The sequence below is a fragment of the Ceratotherium simum genome, chromosome 17 (assembly GCF_057802395.1).
Source record: "Ceratotherium simum simum isolate JZ-2026a chromosome 17, ASM5780239v1, whole genome shotgun sequence".
In the NCBI taxonomy this organism is placed as follows: Eukaryota; Metazoa; Chordata; class Mammalia; order Perissodactyla; family Rhinocerotidae; genus Ceratotherium; species Ceratotherium simum.
Window position 1 is genome coordinate 12237824 of NC_141916.1, and position 19718 is coordinate 12257541.

General features: G+C 41.6%; 1 pseudogene; it reads right to left on the bottom strand.

Moving 5' to 3' along the window:
- Positions 1-478: 478 nt before the first annotated feature.
- On the bottom strand, positions 479-3075 carry LOC101406543 (cytohesin-2 pseudogene; annotated as a pseudogene).
- Between the last annotated feature and the right edge of the window lie 16643 nt (positions 3076-19718).

Consider the following 19718-nt stretch of genomic DNA (forward strand, 5'->3'; position numbering starts at 1 on the left):
TTTGTTGTTGTTGTTGTTTTTTGCTGAGGAAGATTCACCCTGAGCTACATCTGTGCCAGTCTTCCTCTATTTTGTATGTGGGTCGTTGCCACAGCATGGCTGAGGAGTGGTGTAAGTCAGCACCCAGTATCCGAACCACGAACCCAGGTGGCCAAAGCTGAGTGCACCTTAACCACTATGCCTGGGGGCCAGCCCCTTGAATTCTTATCTATCTAGACTCATTTTTATTATTTATATTGTTATGCATAAATGCTGACTTTTATCAAAAAGTTTTCAGCATTTATTAATAATATAATCCTAATATGATAAATTATAGTGATTGATTTTAATATTAAACCACCCCTGCATTCCAAAAATAATCTTTACTTAGTTGTAGAGTATTATTCTTTTGTACATTGATGGATTCTCTTTACTAACATTTTATTTAGAATAATAGTCCTGCCAAATAGGCATTCTTTTTTTTTTTTTTTTAGTGGGTAAATAATTAATAAGATTATCAACAGCGTGTTGATTACAAATAATGAGAGAGATGCTAGAGGTGGTGAATTTTCCAAATGGGGAACCAGGATCTGCAGCCCAAGGGCCCACGGGTCCAGCCACCGTAAATAAATGGAGTTGGGGGCAAAGGGGGCAGGACTGTGCCTGCTTCTTCTTGACAGAAATCCGCTTCTCCCTTGCCACCAGCATCTCACAGACCGGGTCCAGGCTCACCACTGCCTAGCTGGACTTGATCCTTCTCCTTCCTTCTCCTCCTGCGGGGCGGGGATCGGTACACCACCTGGTTCCCTTCAACCACCCGGCCATCTGCCTCCATTTTGCCAGCTTTGATGAGCTGTCCCTTGTTTGGGGGAATGTAAAGCTCAAAGCATTACATTTCTGGGAGTCGTCCACCTCTCGGCTGCTCACATTCTCCAGACGGATGATTCCTCCAGCTCCTTGTCCGTTGTGTACTCAAATTAGTAGAGGCAGTTGTCTGTGAGGATAAACCAGCGCGCTTCCAAGTCTTCACCTGGCGCCCTCCTGGTCTGGATTGAAGAAGGCGTGCGTCAGATCATTGCCATCATCCTCAGGATTCTTGAAGGGCTCATTTCAGATTCTGTCCTAGAAGTTCCTGAGCAGCGCCTCAGGCTGGTCCCTCCCTTGTTGATGCTCCAGTTCATGGCCACAAAGCGCTCCAGGCCTGGCTTGTCCTGGATGTTGGGATTGTGATGGCTGGTGTTCAGCATGATCATGAAGGACAGCACGTAGCACATGCTTGTGGATTGGAAAACCCCAGGGTTGCACAGACTATCGGTGGGCGAAGGCTTCTATCATCCAGTCAATCTCCTGGGCCTCTCCAGGGAGGTGCGAAGCTCCATAGAAATTGCCTGAGGGCCTGCACTAGATTGAGGTCAGTGAACTCACCCAGATCCACAAAAGCATAGAGCGTTGCCAGGTTCAGCTCTTCCCTCTCCCTTAGGTAATCCCCAATGCTGTCTTGTTCAGGCCCTTGCCCTTGCACAGGAAACGGCGATCTCCTCAGGTATGTTCTGGAGAAGTTCATTCTCCACCAAGAATTGGATCCCCGTCTTGGGGTCATGTTGAAGTTCTTCCTGCCCATTGCCGTCTTCTGGTTCCTTTGCCAGTTTCTACCGCCTTCATTGGCCTCCATAGCCTCCACCTCGCTCATGGCTTCGCGGAGTTCCTCCCACAGGCTCTCCAACTCCACCAGCAGCTCTTGGTTCCTCTGACATACGTTCTCCAGCTTCGTCCGCTCCTCCAGAGTCAGGTCTAGGGGTTCATAGACACCGTCCTTCACGGTGGCTAGAAAGCCCGAAAGAAGTCCAGGGCGGTCTTGTCGGTTCGGCCCGGATCCGCGTTGGCCTGCGGTCTCAAGTGAACCCACTCAAACGCCTTGGGTGCCACCACCGCCTCCTCTGCGCCAGGTCTCAGCGCTGAAAAGAGTCTCACTTCGCCTCCAAACTGCCCTGCCTGTAGGGAGTTTGGCATCTATAAGTGAGATTGGTAGATAGTTGTCTTATAGAAGGGAAAAAAAAACTATATAGCAAGCTATAGTGGAGAAGTTGGAATAGCTCTGTTGCAATAAAAAGAACATAAGTCAGAAGATGACATTTAATATTAAAAAATATTTACTAGCAAGCCAAAATAAAACAATTTAAAAAATCTAAGCACTATGTTCTATCATCCCACCACATTTGGCATGAAGCTTCAATCAAGATAGATGAAATAATACTACAGAGCCCTCCTGTGGCTTAGCGGTTAAGTGCACGTGCTCCGCTACTGGCGGCCCAGGTTCGCATCCCGGCGCACACCGAGGCACCGCTTCTCCGGCCATGCTGAGGTGGCGTCCCACATACAGCAACTAGAAGGATGTGCAGCTATGACATACAACTATCTACTGGGGCTTTGTGGGGGAAAAAAAAGAAAAGGAGGAGGATTGGCAATAGATGTTAGCTCAGAGCCAGTCTTCCTCAGCAAAAGAAGGAGGATTAGCACGGATGTTAGCTCAGGGCTGATCTTCCTCACACACACACAATAAATAAATAAATAAATAAATAACTAGATTAAAAAAAAAACAGAAATTAAAAAAAAAGAAATAATACTACAAAATCAGGATTTTATTACCCTTTGAGTTGGCATCAGGCAACCACAAATCCTCCACCACAATGGCAAGACATTGAACCTTTTCGATATCAAGTGTCAGGTTCCATCCCTAAGGCCATAGGCTATAAGGCCTTGCTAGATTTTTACTGAAACGCTTTTGTGTTTTTTATCATTTCATGTACCATTACCAATTCATGTAAGCATCGCGAACATTTTAATTATTTTAGCCAATCCACAGTACCGCTATTTTCAACAATGAGAGCCCATTTCTAACATCCATTATTCCAAGTAACTATCTATTAATGTCTCCAATATAAATGAATTTCTGACCTTCATTAGTTTAATAAGCAAAATGTCTAATGTTAATCAGAGTTAAGACAGCTGAAATGCTTCTGGTAATCCCTTTGGAGTGTGAATTCCCAATTAGAATGCTAGCTGCACCTAGAGTATAATTTAACCTAACATACCCATATTTCACTCTGTGAAATATTCACTCTCTGTGCTGAAATATTTTAAACTAAATTATAGATATTGTAACACCAGATTCAAATACCAATTCTGCCACTTAATAGCTATGTGATATTGGATATGAATGTAATTCAATCCCCTTGAGACTCAGTTTCCTTAAGTGTAAAATGGGGATAATATCTCACACAATGGTGAGGATTAAATAATGGATATGAAAAGGCATTATAAATTCTAAAATAGTCTACAAATGTTAGGGATTATCATTGGATAATAATACCTCAAGGAGCCGGCCCGGTGGCGTAGCGGTTAAGTTCGCACGCTCTGCTTCAGTGACCCTGGGGTTCGTCAGTTCAGATCCTGGGCGTGGACTGACGCACTGCTTGTCAAGCCATGCTGTGGCAGCGTCCCATATAAAGTAGAGGAAGATGGGCACGCATGTTAGCCCAGGGCCAATCTTCCTCAGCAAAAAAGAGGATTGGCAACAGATGTTAGCTCATGGATAATCTTCCTCACAAAAAAAATGATAATAATACCTCAAGTAGAGGTTAGGTTCTGTTGAGATCCTTTGAGGATTTGTCCATTACATGGAAGATGAAGTGACCCCTAATGTTCACCTATTGTAAATATTACAGTTTTTATATTCTCTTTGCTTGTCTACAAAGACAGGATAAAAAGCAAAACGAGTAAGTTATGGGGTCCTTAACCCAGAAGGCCAAAATAATTACCTTAGCCAGGCATTGCAGCTGTGACCCTCGCCTATGCTATTCCAGGGGAAGATTCTCTATCAAACGAGGACAGACTTGATAGATTTAATAATAATAACTAACATTTATCCAGTGTTTGCTATCTTCTAGGCCATGTGCTAAGTACATTATCTTATTTAATCCCCATAATAACCCAATAAAGGACGTACTGCTTTTTAAGCCCATTTTAAAATGAAGAAACTAAGGTTTAGATAAATAGGTAATGCCCAGGTGGTGATTCAAGGATTTGAACTCTTGAGCAATTGTTGAAAACCTATATTCTAAACACAACAGTTAATATATAAATATATAATATATAATAACATAAGACTATATATATGAATTTTTCCTGACACCCGGACTTAAAAGAACAAGGGGGCTGACAAAAATGCATGATGTCTCCTTCCTTTATTAAACATACATAAACCTTCAGCTAGTTTTCCTGGGGAAATTCAAGAATACTAACTCACAAAAGTATTGTAGAAGTGTAATTATATTGTTTTTCCCTCTTACCTTATGTTTCTCCTCTTTTTTTTTTTTTTTTGTGAGGAAGATCAGCCCTGTGCTAACATCTGCCAATCCTCCTCTTTTTTTGCTGAGGAAGACTGGCCCTGGGCTAACATCTGTGCCCATCTTCCTCCACTTTATATGGGACGCCGCCACAGCATGGCTTGCCAAGCAGTGCGTCGGTGCGTGCCCGGGATCTGAACTGGCAAACCCGGGGCCGCCACAGCGGAGCGCGCGCACTTAACCACTTGTGCCACCGGGCCGGCCCATCCTCTTTTCTGAACTTAAAGTTTTTTCCCTCTTTTTAGTTTTCTCTTTCCCCATTTACCGTAGATTGTCTGTAAGATGGCTACCAGTAGTTCCTCCTATTCCTATACATGCATGCTGCTCTTCTCATCAAGAGGTAACATCTATTACCTCACCCCTTGAATCTGGACTGGCCTTACTACTTGTTTTAACCATGAGAATGTGGTGGAAATAAAGCTCTGACAGTTTGAGGCTTAGGACTTAAGAGACTTGGCAGTTTCCACTTTTCACTCTCTTGGAGCCTTGTAGAGAACTCCAGCTATCCTGCTGGAGAGATTATGTTGCCAACAGTGGACACCAACTGACCAATGTGTGAGGTCATCTTGGGAACACTCAGACTCAGTTGAGCCTCCAGCTGACTGTCATATGAGTGACCGCAGCTAATACCACATGGAGTAGAAAAACCACACAGCTGTAGCCAGCCAACCTACAAAATAGTAAGAAATAATAAATTTTTGTTTTAAGCCACTAGGTTTTGTAGTGGTTTGTTACGCAGCAAAGGCTAATTGAAATATGATGGGCCAGAAACATTTAAACAGAATGGCCATGGGGCTGGCCCAGTGGCTCAGCGGTTAAGTGCGTGCGCTCTGCTTCCGCAGCCTGTGGTTCGCAGGTTCGGATCCCATGCGCACACCGATGCACCACTTGTCAAGCCATACTGTGGCGGCGTCCCATATAAAGTGGAGGAAGATAGGCACGCATGTTAGCCCAGGGCCAATCTTCCTCAGCAAAAAGAGGAGGATTGACAACGGATGTTAGCTCAGGGCTGATCTTCCTCACACACAAAAAAATTAAATAAATAAATAAATAAATAGAATAGCCACATCCTTGGGAAATGTCTTCAGGTAAAGAGATGACTGTTCTTGAGATGTCTACAAAAGAGCTTGAGGCAGTAAAGTAAAAATATGTGGCTGATTTGGATTTGTCTTATCTAACTATAGATTTTCCACCAAGAACTGGCATAAAGGAAAGAAAATCAGATACAAAGATCTTTCATTTTTTTCTGACCACATATAAGAAAACATGAATGTGTCTCATTTTGTCCAATACTCCATCTGTTGGACCTGAATCAAATAGGAGAACAGATTCTCAGACATAAACATCTTACTACTTGAATTTGGCTTTAAGGTGCAAAAAGGCTGCTTTTCCCTGAGAGCTAGAAACCTACACTTACTGGATGGAGAGGATACCAAAACATCAACCTTCTTAAAAGCTGCATTTGGAACTGCTGTCAATTCCTTGCCTATGTAATGGAAGTTAAAGCCAGTAAAATATAGTTAAAACTTATCTGAGGAAAAACACTTTTATTTTTGGGTTTCTTTTTCCTACCTTTTTTGGAATATACTGAGGTTTACTTTTCTCATTGTATTTTACCCATGACATGTTATTAAAAAGACATCTCATTCCTCCCAAGCCCAACAAGGAAAGGAGGCCCTAAAGTATTAGAAGAAACTATTGTAAAATTAAAATTTGTTTCAACAATAAATTTTAAGCATTGAGTAGACAGTGCCAACTTTACCAGTTATCTCATAATTTAGAATGTGACAAAATTAAGGTACAAAATACCTTCCTCTTCACCCCTCCCCCCAGTTACTGCAGAGAGAAGGACTGTAAGGAATTGAGAGTTGCTTCTCATGAAGTAGAGGAAAGGAGGCTGAAGAGAAAACCTAAAAGTGATCTTCAAATGCAGTACAAAGAAGAGGCATCAACTTGGTTTCCAAAGACAGAATGTGAAAGGGAGGAATGGTGATTGAATTAGGTAGATTCAGGGTTCTTTTTGAGGAACGGATTCTCACTTCTCTGAGAAGTAGGCATAGGAGAATGGGTGAGATTACTTTCTTGATTTCTTCATGTGTAAGAATTTTTCTGTCTATATATTTTTGGGGTTCTACTTTTTTGTGTGTTTGTGTGAGTTAGATCAGCCCTGAGCTAACATCTGTTGCCAATCCTCCTCTTTTTGCTGAGGAAGATTGGCCCTGGGCTAACATGCGTGCCCATCTTCCTCTACTTTATATAGGATGCCACCACAGCATGGCTTGACAAGCGGTGCGTTGGTCCGCACCCAGGATCCGAACCCACGAACTCCAGGCCCATGAAGTGGAGTGCGCAAACTTTAACCACTAGGCCACAGGGCTGGCCCCCTTTTTTGGGTTCTTAATATGAAAATTTTCACACATAGGGAAAAGTAGGAAGATTAGTACAATAAATAGCAATATTCCCTTCCAGAATCAACATTAATATTTTGCCATTAATTAATATTATTATTTTATTTATTTGCTAAACGATTTTAAAGAAAATTACAGATGTCAAGATGTCATGGCACTTCACACCTTCATCAGTATGCATCTCCAAAAAAAAAGTATTCTTTTACAACACCATAATATCATTATTGCACCTAACAAAATTAAGAATAATTCACTAATCACTGAATACTAAATCTGTGTTCAAAATTCCCCAATGTCATTTATAGCTGATTTATTTTTTCAAACCATTATCCAATCACGCATGAAGATTATAATCCACAGGTTTTTGATTTCTGAATTAAGCACAAAGTTTCCCAACCTCTGTCCCAGAAGCTGTTTCAGCAGTCCCATCGATTTATTGATCCAATTCTTAGAAATCATCATTAAGTCAGATCTTTTTCAGCCTTTCCATTTTGGTATAATTCTGGGTTAAAGAAGCAGCCACTGCCTAGATCCAGTTAGTGACCTTGACCGGGAAAGCAGCAGCTCCCAGAGGACACAAATTAAGGATGAAAGCTGCCAACTGCTCTTAGCCAACAGTATGATGGAGAGGTGTGTCAGGGAAATTTCATCTTTTGGCATTTAAAATAAAGACTGTGGTTAGTAATTCACAATAGCTTGTGTCTCCAGCAATGAAACAAGCCCTTAAGAGTCACAGGGGACCTAATAATAAGGACTCTTGACTTCCCCACTGAGCATTTCCGGTAATTTCTATATTGCTCAGATAGTTCAGGAAAGCCTCCACCAAAATCACAGGGAGAAACTATAATGCTGGAAGTGAATAGATCCACTAAAATGGGGATTACTTTAATTGGGCATAACTCCTGTTTCTCTACCCAGGAGATACCCTAGCCAGATGCTAAGCCTGGGCAATCATTTTTACCCTTCCTATCCTATTAAAATCTTCCTTCACTTCCACTGTCATCCCAGGAACTGTGAAAAACACCAAATAAGTGAAAACCTAGGCACACACTGGTATTCTGTGCTGTCACAGGTATTTGCAGAAGAATAGGGGACCTTGAGAAAGCCCTAAAGGGAGGACCTAAAGATGAATTAACCGGAATTCACACAAGCCTCTGCCCCCAGTCACCCCAAAGCTCCTCTTCCTGCTATGCCTTCCCTTCCCCCTTGAAAGCAAAAAATATAATCAAATGTTGACGTTGTAAAGTAGTTCTCCCCATCTCCACCTTAGGGAGGGACCATGGTAACCACCCAGGAATTACAATATAGTCCGTATTAAAGCTCCTACAGAAATGCAGAAAACTGTTGATAAGATGTAATTTACAACGGGAAGTAAAACAATTCGGCCTGCCCACCCCTCCAATATTCTCTTGCCTATGCAAGCAGAGAATAATAATTTCACCTTTAAGAAACATTGAGAGGATAAGGCTGCCAGAGTAGGGAGAACACTGGAGCTTTGGATCTCCAAGTTCCTTGGAGGCTTCTGGGCTACTATGGAGAACTCCAGGTGGGGCCCAGAGAAGAGGGAATAGGGACTTGACTACTTAGGATTTTCTCTAGGATTTAAGAAACTGAACTGAGGAACGGTAGCTGAAGTTTTTTATATAGTCAATCAGCTCACTAGGGTAGGAAAGGAAATCAAGATACATTCTTTCAAGAATATTGTACATTTGACTGGTAGGTCCCTGCTGTGGCATCTTTTCAGGAACCTTTGGATTATATACAACAGGCATAGGGGAGAGAACCCCCAAAACCTCAATAGTGTGCTGTGGGGTGGAAATACAAAGATAAGTATGTATCCTTGCCTCAAGGAATTCAAGTTTTTTTGGAGGGAGGCAGGTGTATAAGATAAGTACATACGTAACTGGTAGCACAAGTTTTTAATTTATAAATATAATTACGCATATACAGTCAACCCTCATTATCCATAGATTCCATATTTGTGAAACTGTGGTCATCCACAGACAGGCACAAAGCAGCGAAAAACATGAGTTGCCTGATGTGCATGTTCCCAGCTGAGTTGGAACAAGGCTCTGTCTTCTTGTTTCAGCTCTCATACTATCAGGTGTTTTTGTGGTATATTTAGTGACATGTTTTTTGCATTTTGGCTTTGTTGGCGATTTTACTATTTAAAAAGGCCCCCATGTGTAGTACTGAAGTGCCATCTAGTTTTCCTATGTGCAAGAAGGCTGTGATGTGCCTTATAGAGAAAACACATGTATTAGATAAGTTTTGTTCAGGCATGAGTTACAGTGCTGCTGGCCGTGAGTTCAACGTTAATGAACCAACAACATATAATAAGGCATCTTTAAACAGAAACACATCGGCCAGCCCTGTGGCTTAGTGGTTAACTGCGCTTGCTCCGCTGCTGGCGGCCCGGGTTCGGATCCCAGGCATGCACCGACGCACCACTTCTCCGGCCATGCTGAGGCTGTGTCCCACATACAGCAAGGATGTGCAGCTATGACATACAGCTATCTACTGGAGCTTTGGGGGAAAAATAAATAAATAAAATTAAAAAAAATAAAAAAATAAACAGAAACACATATAAAACAAGGTTGGTACTGATCAGCGATGAAAGGTGACCAGGGGCCGGCCCTGTGGCATAGCAGTTAAATTCAGCACATTCTGCTTCAGCGGCCTGGGTTCACGGGTTCAGATCCTGGGCACGGACCTATACCACTCATAAGCCACACTGTGGCAGGGACACACACATAAATTTGAGGAAGCCTGGCAACAGATGTTAGGTCAGGGCTAATCTTCCTCAACAATCAATCAATCAATCAATAAGTAAGTAAAGTAAGTGACCAGAGGCTTTTAGGAATCTAACCTTGTATTTTTCCTAGGAGCAATGGTTCAGTATTTGCTAATTCAGTACTCATGGTGCCTTTATAGAACATAACTACTATAAAGAATGAAAATCGACTATATATATATATTAACTGTGATCGAGAAAGTTTGGCAACCCCTAGTGATGGAGAGGAGAGCTCCAATATTTAGAGAACAGTAGAGAGTCAGTGAAGGACAGAGAAAGGCCAGACAGTTACAGAGATTGATAAGAACTAGGAGACAGCCATTTCAAGAAAAAAGGAATGGTCAGTCAACTATGTCAAATGCTTCACAGAGGTCAATAATGGGGACTTAAAAAAGGCCTTTGAATGTGGCAATTGAGTGACCAATGTATCCATTTTTGTAGCTTGGGGAGAGTGGAAACCAGAGAATGGATAGTAAAATAGTGTCTTTAGTGAGAATAATGAGCATGGATTATTCTTAGAAATCTAGAAAAAGTTTAGCAGACCACAACATGACAGGGAAGCCTGAGGGAAGATTTTTTGTGTTTTTGTAGTGCTTTTTAATTTGGAGGACCAAAGCATATTTCTATGCAGAATGGAAAGATTAAAGGAACAAGCTGAAAATGCATAGCCCTGGAAAAGGCAGAAAGGTAATCCTGAGCTTGAAGGAGGACACTTCTTATAGATGGAAGCAAAAGTAGACTTCACAATTTTTGTTTACTTTTTAAAAAAATTTTTATTCTTTTTTTAAAATATTTTATTTATTTACTATTTTTTTGGCGAGGAAGATTGGCCCTGAGCTAACATCTGTTGCCAATCTTCCTCTTTTTTTGCTTTGAGGAAGATTGTCCCTGAGCTTAATATCTGTGCCAACCTTCCTCTATTCTGTATGTGGGACTCTGCCACAGCACAGCTTCACGAGCAGTGTGTAGGTCTGCGCCTGGGATCTGAACCTGCAAACCCTGGGCTGCCAAAGAGGAGCACGTGAACTTCACCACCAGCCCACTGGGCTGGCCCCTACTTTTTATTTTTAAACAGTACTTTTACTTATTTATTCAGTTCTAGTATACACATAGTGTCAGAATTGCTAACCCATATTTCTGTGGAAAACACATTTACAGCACTTATGTACAGTTATTTTTGTCTTAAACCTTGCAGTATCCAGATAAGATACCGTTTTCCAAAGTTTAGCATAGTTCTTTTCTTCATCCCTCTTTCAGTGTATTTATGTTTTTTAATTATAATATAGTTAGATTCATGTGTTATTGTTTGCATTCCATTTTGGGTTCCTTCCACATTCTCATTGGTTTGAATTATTTATTTTTTGGGAATGTGAAGGGCATATGAAACACTACCATGGTTCTATACAAAAAGGTATTCTCGAAGAGGTGTTAACCCTATCCTCATCCATATTACCCATTCCTGTTCTCCTCTTTTTACTCCTTTTCCAAGCACCTCTTATAACCAATTTGTTAAGTTTCTGAGCACTGCACTTTTTTCTCATCTTTTAAAAAACAGTATAATATGTGAACATGTCTGAAGCAGAGACTGTTAGCCACCTATCCCAACATCTCTTCATCTTCCTAAATCATACAATCTCTGATTTTAGCTTGGCACATAATCACCTGGATTAAACACTTCCATTCTCCCAGTCTCCCTTGCAGCTAGAAGTGGCCACATGAGTTCTTACCAGTGAGATGCAAGTAGAAAGGTTGTATGGCCGCTTCTGGCAGACTGATTTAAAAGATTGCTGGCATGTCTTCTTTTTCTCTCTTTTCCTTCCGTCCTCCATCCTGCCGCCTGCAACATGAATGTGATGGCTGGAACTCCAATAGCTATCTTAGACCATAAAGACAGGGGTCCTAGGGATGGAGGAGTGAAAAGCCTAAAGAGCCTGGATTCCTGATGATATCTTAGACTCTACATACTACTTCCAGATGCATATATGTGTGTGTGTGTACTTTAACATTTTTAAATGGCACATAGGGATATTCTCAATTTCCGTGAAGGTAAAGGTAGCCCTGCATCATTCTTGCATTCATATATTTCTTTCTGCACCCTCACATTTTGTAACTTTGTAAAGCTCAGTGTGATATTAGTATGCTCATCTTAAGATACGGTGTTTAACAACTGAAATAGATGGAGTTAAATATTACTTCAGGGGCCGGCCTGGTGGTGTAGTGGTTAAATTTGAGCATTCTGCTTCGGGGGCCTGGGGTTCACGGGTTCAGATCCTGGGCACAGACCTACACACCGCTCATCAAGCTGTGCTGTGGCAGCATCCCACATACAAAATAGAGGAAGACTGGCACAGATGTTAGCTCAGGAACAATCTTCCTCAAGCAAAAAGAGGAAGACTGGCAACAGATGTTAGCTCAGGGCCAATCTTCCTCACCAAGAAAAAAATGTATATATATATATTACTGCAGCATCATTTCTCTAATGTGGGGAATTAAACAGATGAAGCTTGGATAGGAATATACTAGTAAGAAGTTGTGATAGAAAACATAGATATGGAAATAATTTACCAATTATCACAATTATCCCTGTTCATTCCTCATACCGATGAAGGCTATAAATATCTGTCTTTGTTAGTATTTAATCACTTTTCTATTCGTGAGCATCAGGCAATAAGCCATACATGCTGAACAGAAGATCTAAAAACATAAGATCTTTGGCATTTCCCTGAGGATTTCAAAGCCCTTAAAGTTACCTATATAGGAATATATGTTAGATATTATGTGGGAGTTAGATATTAGTTTTAGGGCTGGCCCGGTGGTGTAGTGGTTAAGTTTGTGTGCTCCACTTTGGCAGCCCGGGGTTCACAGTTTCGGATCCTGGGAGCAGACCTACACACCACTAATCAAGCCATGCTGTGGCAGCATCCTATATATAAAATGGAGGAGGATGGGCACAGATGTTAGCTCAGGGCTAATCTTCCTCAGCAAAAAGAGGAAGATTGGTAACAGATGTTAGCTCAAGGCCGATCTTCCTCACCAAAAAAAAAAAGATATTAGTTTTATTTCCATGTTACAGTACCTAACAAACCTTGAAACACAGAAATCAAGTGATCTGAGGTCCTCTGAGGTAAAAAATTATTTCCCTCATGGATCTGGCACCTGATGCATTCATTCAACAAATTATGTATTGAGTAAGAATCAAGATAAAGCTACTAGGAATAAAACCAGTCCTCTGAAGACTGCTGTTGGCATCTGCAGGGGTCAAGAGAGTGGCCCATGGGCTAGGAATTATGAATGCGGGGCTGGCCCAGTGGCGCAGTGGTTAAGTGCGCACGCTCCACTTCAGCAACCCAAGATTCGCAGATTCGGATCCTGGGCGCACACCGGGCATCACTTGTCAAGCCAAGCTGTGGCAGCATCCCATATAAAGTAGAGGAAGATGGGCACGGATGTTAGCCCAGGGCCAATCTTCCTCAGTAAAAGAAAACAAAAAGAGGAGGCTTGGCATCGGATGTTAGCTCAGGGTTGATCTTCCTCACACACAAAAAAAAGGAATTATGAATGCCCCCAAGCCTGGAGGTTCCTGAGAAGTCAAGAGGGACCCAGATTTGTGCACTTCAATAAAAATTCTTATAATAAAAATATAGTCAGTATCCTCAGGGTAAGAACAGCCCCCCTACAAGTCTCCCTACTGACTTCTATCAGAAGAGGTCAAGTGGGAACCCCAGAACTCTGCATGTCCTGCCAAAACTCCTCACTCTTCTCATCATTCACAGCCTCTCTACCACCATCCTCCTTGAGATCATCATGCCCTTTACCCCTGTTCACGTCAGTTATCACTAGAATCTGGGATTCCCCAGCCATGCCTTATATGCCCAGACTCCAATATGCCTACAATCTGTACATCACGGCTTCTTTTTGTTGTTGTTGTTGTTGTGAGGAGATCAGCCCTGTGCTAACATCTGCCAATCCTCCTTTTTTTTTTTTTTTTGCTGAGGAAGACTGGCCCTGGGCTAACATCCGTGCCCATTTTCCTCCACTTTATATGGGACGCCACCACAGCATGGCTTGCCAAGCAGTGCACCAGTGCACACCTGGGATCCGAACTGGCAAACCCCGTGCCACTGCAGCGGAGCGCACGCTCTTAACTGCTTGTGCCACCGGGCCGGCCCCTGTACGTCACTGCTTCTAACTCCATTCTATACCCCTTCTTCTATCTTAAAATCCTCTCACAATTGAATTCAAGATCAAATATCTGCAAAATCTCTTATATCCTCAATCTCTTCTCTGAACATTCCCTTTACCTTCTTGCTCTTAATTGCAATCTGATTCTCCTTTGATGGCAATGTTTCCCTGAAGCCCTCTTGAATGTAGTTATTTCTTCTATACATTTTGGTACCATTGGGCCTACAGGTGGCATAAGTGTCCTCTTTAAATCATGTGTTATTAAATTATACCACACACTAGTCCTTCTTGTAATTTATTGCCTTGTCCCCGAGGTTACTTCTACACATTCGGTTAAGATTTTAGGTGCTGGCTCTCTATCACTCTCTCCAGGAACAACTATCAGAATTCTTGAGCCAGCCCTAATGGCCTAGTGGTTAAAGTTTGGCACACTCTGCTTCAGCGGCCCAGGTTCCCAGGCGCACAACCACACCACTCGTCTGTCAGTAGCCATGCTGTGGCAGTGCCTCACATAGAAGAACTAGAAAGACTTACAAGTAGAATATACAACTATGTACTGGGACTTTGGGGGAGAAAAAAAGAGAGGAAGACTGGCAACAGATGTTAACTCAGAGTGACACTTTCCCAGCACAAACAAAAAGAATTCTTAGTGATTTCAATATTCCTTCAACACCCTGGCATTTTAAGTTCCTTGAACTCTTCTTTTCCAACAATATTGTCTTTCATCATATCTGAGCTACTCACTTCAATGGTCATACCTTTGACTTGTCATCAGCAATAACTGCAATTTATCCATAATTGCATTTTCTGGCAACTTTTTTTTTTTTTTTGTGAGGAAGATCAGCCCTGAGCTAACATCCATGCTAATCCTCCTCTTTTTGCTGAGGAAGACCAGCTCTGAGCTAACATCTATTGCCAATCCTCCTCCTTTTTCTTTTTTTTTTCCCCAAAGCCCCAGTAGATAGTTGTATGTCACAGTTGCACATCCTTCTAGTTGCTGTATGTGGGACGCGGCCTCAGCATGGCCGGAGAAGCGGTGCATCAGTGCGCGCCTGGGATCCGAACCCGGGCCACCAGTAGTGGAGCACGCGCACTTAACTGCTAAGCCACGGGGCCAGCCCTCTGGCAAACTTCTTTGGCCACATACTTGAAAATGCATAATTTTAATATATATTAAATAATTTACAGATAATTTTAACTTCCATATCTTTTTGTAAAATACATTGAATAACGCATCTCAGCGTACTTCTTGCTTCTTTTTTGTCTCCCTAACCAAAATGTAAGCTCTATGAAGGCAAGGATTTCTTTGTTTACTATTATATCCTCAGCATCTACAAGAATGCCTGGGCCAAAGTAGGTGCTCAACAAATATCTGTTGAAAGACTGAATGAAAGAAATGCCTATTACATGTCAGGCCCTAGGAATATGACAAACAAAACAAAATCCCTGCCTGCATGGAACCTATAATTTTATGGTGAAAATAAAAATATTCACATGGTAAAACTTTACTATTTAGATTACAAAGTATTCTTTTATTTATTTATTTATTTTTATTGATATAAAATTGACATATAACATTATATTAGTTTCAGTACACAGTATTCTTGAGTCTGTGTCAGGACTCTATCAGGAATACCCCATCCCTGTTATTGGTTATTATTAATGTTTATACAAGGGTGATTGGATCTGTATCAAATCATCACTTCGATACATGCCTGATCATCTTCGGCAAATTGTCTTAGTTTGAGCTGCTATAACAAAGTACCACAGGGCCTGGCCCCACGGCGTAGCAGTTAAGTGCACGCGCTCTGCTGCTGGCGGCCCGGGTTCAGATCCCGGGCGTGCACCGAGGCACCACTTGTCAAGCCATGCTGTGGCGGCGTCCCATACAAAGTGGAGGAAGATGGGCATAGATGTTAACCCAGGGCCAGTCTTCCTCAGCAAAAAGAGGAGGATTGGCATGGATGTTAGCTCAGGGCTGATCTTCCTCACCAAAAAAAAAAAAAAAACAAACCACAAAGTACCACAGACTAGGTGGCTTATAAACAATAGAAATTTATTTCTTACAGTTCTAGAGGCTGGAAGTCTGAGATCAGGGTACTGGCATGGTTGGGTTCTGCTGCAGGCCCTCTTCCAGGTTGCAGACTGCTGACTTTTCATTGTATCCTGACATGGTGGAAAGAGCTCTCTGGGGTCTGTAAGCGCACTAATTATATTTATGAGGGCTCCAATCTCATGACCTCATCACCTCCTAAAGATCTCTACCTCCTCATACCATCACATTGGGAGTTAGGATTTCAACATACAATTCTGTGGGGGAGACACAAACATTCAGCCCATTGCACAAATCCAAAACTGTAACATTCCAGGGTTAGAGTACCAAAATAGTTCTAGCTATACACACACAAGATCCTCCTTACAAGGCAAATCTTGAGTTTTTCTGTGTGTGAAGGAGTTTAGAACCTATTTATATACCCGTTTAAAAGCCCTTAGACTTACTTTCATCCCCTTCCTTCTTCCTAAGCCTTCTCTTTCTTCTAGGTTTTATTCTCTCCTGCCTCATGCCAGATCTTGCTCTCTCAGTTATCATGCCTTTTTCAATCCCTCCCTTTCCACTAGCTTCTTCTCTCACCCTTCAAACATGATAAAAAAACAAAACAAAACAAAAAACCTTCTTATTCCTTCTTTTTTGCTTTTGCATTTTATTTATTTATTTATTTATTTGTGAGGAGATCAGCCCTGTGCTAACATCCGTGCCCATCTTCCTCTACTTTATATGGGACGCCGCCACAGCATGGCTTGCCAAGCAGCGTGTCAGTGCACGCCTGGGATCTGAACCGCTGAACCCCGGGGCCGCCGCAGCGGAGTGGGCGCATATAACCGCTTGCGCCACTGGGCCGGCCCCTTCTTTTCCATTTAAAAAAAATTATTTCATTAAAGTCATACTGGCTTATAACACTGTGTAAATTTCAGGTGTACATTATTATATTTCAGTTTCTGTATAGACTACATCTTGTTTACCATCAACAGTCTAGTTTTTATTTGTCACCATACATGTATACCCCATTACCCTTTTCGCCCTCCTCCCACCCCCTTCTGGTAACCACTAATCTGTTCTCCTTATCTATGTGTTTGTTTGCCTCCTTATTCCTAAACAAGCCACAAAAATAAAAACCCTTCCCTCAACTATTAAATATATACAATATTAAAGTATCTCTTTTTACTCCTCTGTCCCTTTCAGTTTCAGCAAATGGTGTCACATTTCACCCAATCTCCCAAACTAAAAACCTCCCTATCTCTTCCCCCTTTCTAATTAGTCTTCAAGGTCAGAAATTATCAAAATTCTGGGTGAGCTTTTCTCTTCACTCCTACAGCTACTCCTTTGGTTCCGGGTCTACTCTCTTGCCTAAACCACCATAACTGATCTGTCTGCAGTCTTTCCGCACACCAGATGGCAAATTATATTCCACAAACATTTTTTGAGTACCAACTATGTGTCTGGCTCTGGAAACACAAAAGACAAATATGATACCAGTCCCTATACTCAAGAAACTTATCCACCCACACTATAGCTTCGGTCCCTTTAAAAACGTCTCTTTGTTGCCAATAGAATTAAGTTCAAACTCCTTTAAGTAGGCATATAGGGCCCTTCACCATCTCTCCTGAACCCACTTCTCCAGCCTTATCTCTCACCACTCTCCTTTACCTATAGTCTCTCCTAAGCTCCAGCCATACTGAACTTTGCACAGATCCCTGAAAATTCTATTGCCTCTGCTTTACATATGCTATGTTTTCTGACTGGAATACCCTCTTCTGCTTCTCACCATTGGCCTGGGAACAATTTATTCAGCCTTCGAAACTCAACTCTTAATCATTACCCCTCTTTGATGCTCAGACTTCCCTAATTAGTTCTTCAGGCTGCTGTTCCCACAGTAGCTCTCATATAGGACTCATTGCAATGCATCATAATTTATCTATTTACTTATTTTCCTTTCCTACAAGACAACTTCTGGAGGTCAGGAACAACATTGCTTCGCAGTATCTGGCATATTGTCGGCTCTAAATTCCAATTTTTTTTTTTTGCTGAGGAAGATTTGCCCTGAGCTAATTAACATCTGTGCCAATCTTCCTCTATTTTGTTTATGGGTCACCGCCACATCATGGCCACTGACGAGTGGTGTAGGTCCACACCCAGGAACCGATCCTGGGCTGCCAAAGCAGAGTGCGCCAAACTTAACCACTAGGCCATGGGGCCGGCCCCCAAATATTTTTTTAATGCATCTCTTAGCACTTGGTCTTATTTTTCCCCAAATGGTATTACAGAACCCTATTTCCTAGAAAAGAGAGCATTAAAAAAATTTCAGGGGAGCGCCCAGCAGTGTAGCAGTTACGTGCACGCACTCTGCTGTGGCGGCCTAGGGTTCGGATCCCAGGCGCGCATGCACACACCGCTTGTCAAGCCACGCTGCGGCAGCATCCCCTATAGAGTGGAGGAACAGGGGCATGGATGTTAGCCCAGGGCCAGTCTTCCTCAGCAAAAAGAGGAGGATTGGCGAAGATGTTAGCTCAGGGCTGATCTTCCCCACAAAATAAAAATTTCAGGTGAACAACTAAAAAATCAGAAAAAAAGAGGGCCCCCTTAAACTTTGAAACTAATCCTATTTCTCCATTATTCCATTATGTAGTCAGTTATCCTGCAAGGTGCTGAACAAAATGATGTTCATATTCCTCCAAAATTTAATGTCTGAATGTATATGTAAACTTCTCTGGTGACTTCCTACCTTATATGATGGAAAAAGCACAATGAAGTATCTACTTACGGCAAAGAGTTACCCAAGAACTGTAACACATTCTCATTCATGAAGACCATGAAACTAAAATAAAACTTTATTACCTGATTTCTTCTGATGCCAGAGAATATTGCTAATTTACATAGAAATAAACATATATCACTCTTTTTATAGTCTTATTTTCTATAATATGAACTCCAGGTATATATGAGGTGATGTTTGGGGTAGAAGACCATTTTTAGAAGATTTCAATGTATTTCATTAAAAAACATAAATTAGCTTTTTAAAGCCTCTTTTGGGCCGGCCCTGTGGCTTAGTGGTTAACTGCGTGCGCTCCGCAACTGGTGGCCCGGGTTCGGATCCCGCGCGCACCGACGCACCGCTTCTCCGGCCGCGTCCCACATACAGCAACTACAAGGATGTGCAGCTATGACATACAACTATCTACTTGGGCTTTGGGGGAAAAATAAATAAATTTTAAAAATTATAAAAAAATAAAAAAAAATAAAGCCTCTTCCTTAACCTAGAGCTGTTCATGCTTTTGTTGGCCCACAGTGAGAGACTGGTAGCAAAACTCAGAATATGAAAAAGGTAAATACAAGACAGAGTTGTTTTTAGCTCTATTACTGCCAAACGAGACTGATAGGGTATGCTTCCAAATTGTGGGACAACAATGGCATCAGATAACATGAAGTAATTTAAGTTGCTATACATGATGTTTACATTTAGCTAGGTCATGATGTTTCCCTTAAACTTTATGACCAATTTCTTATTCCCTACACCTAGAACAGATTACTACTTTGCCCCCTTTCCCTTTATTTGCCTTACAAATACAAAATTAACAACCTGTAAGTTCTTTATCTTATTAGAAAATCCTCTCATAAAACCAGTCTGTTCTCATCTGTTATTATTTAAAAAAATATTTTTAATTGCACATGTAAATCTATAAAGTTCTGTTTTGCTGTTAGTGACTATGGACACATATTTAAATTCAGTCCTCAGAAAATATCGGAAGGTTGATGCTACAATTATAACCGACAAATTGTTTCTGCATTCTTTTTACTACTGTTAGTATTAAACCTGTGAAATGGGCATCTACTACTTGCCAGGTATTTTCTCGTTTATGCCAATTTGGGTTGCAGATTTCTCTCCCAAAAGC